Source organism: Centropristis striata, chromosome 17 (genome assembly GCF_030273125.1).
Source record: "Centropristis striata isolate RG_2023a ecotype Rhode Island chromosome 17, C.striata_1.0, whole genome shotgun sequence".
Taxonomy (NCBI): Eukaryota; Metazoa; Chordata; class Actinopteri; order Perciformes; family Serranidae; genus Centropristis; species Centropristis striata.
Genome location: NC_081533.1, coordinates 34,325,012 through 34,326,951, shown reverse-complemented (window position 1 = coordinate 34,326,951; position 1,940 = coordinate 34,325,012).

Here is a 1,940-nt window from a genome sequence, read left to right as displayed (position 1 = left end):
CTTTGGACCCTTTCAAGCTGTTCATTTGACTTGAACTGCTTGAATTTCAATAAAAAACTGGAAAAATTGGGGTGTTGTAAAACTTTTGACCAGTAGTGTATGTTTGTAAGAAAATAACATTTTAAGGACTCAGTTCTTGTCTAAAATTACCTGACGAGAACAATCATACATTAAATGTTTTTGTAGGAAAATAATCTGAAAAATAACTACAATTAATAGACAAAAGAATAAAAAAGTGAAATATTTCCTTTCCTTACTCTGTAGTTCTTGAGTAAATGTGCTTTCCCAAGTTCAGAAGCAATGTAAATCTTGTGGATCCTTCTGTGGAGGAAGGAACTCCTCGGTTTGCCTCCACAAACATGAAAAGCTGTTAATGGGACGTTTGGTTCACCACAAACCACCAGAAGAGTTCAGAGTCAGTCGCTCCTCATGGCAGCAACAAGGGACGTTGCAGACAGTCAGAGGCTTTTATTTTGGTAGAAAATCACATGATGACACTCAGTTTGCAGATGTTTGGCTTCAACAGGAAGATGTCTGTCTTTGTACACACACACACACACACACATCTAAAAAAAAAAAAACAGCTACGAAAGTGACCCACGCAGACACACACACATCACCCACACACACACACACACTCAGAGAGAGAAGAGAGTGTTAGTTCTGTTGAAAAGGAAACTCTACTTCCTGACAAAGACCTCCTACTCAAACCACAGAGAGAGTTCAACTCAAACCTCCTGAGAAACAACTGTGAGAAACAGAAACAGTCTTTTCTCTGGTACTTCTCTGGTCTTCAGCAGATCGATTAACCCCGACACTCAAAAAGAGCTAACACACCTGTTTCTATCGACTCTTTGTGAGGGAAAGAGTTCTTGATATAAAGCGAGATATCATCTGCATATAAAGACACTTTATATCACAAAAACAACTGTGCAGAACTACTTCAATTCTCAGATCAAAGCAGATATTTTTTTTTTATTTGAGGCACTTTAGGCTGCGTGTTTGTATAAAAAAAATATAAATTAAATAAAGTAAAGTTTAGTTAAACATAAAATCATCTCCTTGAGCTCTGCTTTAGAATTTTTAGTTTTTGTTTCAAGATTTGCCCCAAATGGGAATAAAACTTCTTCTATTTCTTTCTCTCGAAATTAAGGGAAAGAGTTTTGATATAAAGTGAGATATCATCTGCATATAAAGACACTTTATATCACAAAAACAACTGTGCAGAACTACTTTAATTCTCAGATCAAAGCAGATAAAGTGACAATGGTGACATTGCTGATTGTATTTAAATATGATTTAAATGGTAAATGTTTAAAAAATAATAATAATAATTAAAGACCTCCCTGGATTTTAATTTAGAGTGATGTCATAGCCTTAGATTATATTTTTTATATTCTTATAATTATTATTTATTCCAATTTATCATTGCTTTTTACAATAATTTGATTTTACTCACTTTTATTTGTTGAGTTTTTGAAAAGTTTTTTAGTTATTTTATTTTATTTTAAATCTTGCAAAAATGTATTTATGCATTTTTTACGTTATTTTATTTTAATTACTTTTATTTCTTAATTTTCCAGATTTGATTGTTTCATTGTTGCAAGTCAGTCTTGCAAAATGTTATTTATATTATGTTAATTTATTCTATCTTAATTGTTTCATTTTTTTATTTGAGGCACTTTAGGCTGCATGTTTGTATAAAAAAAATATAAATAAAATAAAGTAAAGTTTAGTTAAACATAAAATCATCTCCTTGAGCTCTGCTTTAGAATTTTTTTGTTTCTCAGACTGAAAGAGAAGAAGGAAATTCAAAACTTGCTCCAAAAGGGAATAAAACTTCTTCTATTTCTTTCTCTCGAAATTAAGGGAAAAAGTTGTTGATATAAAGCGAGATATCATCTGCATATAAAGAGACTTTATATCACAAAACCAACTGT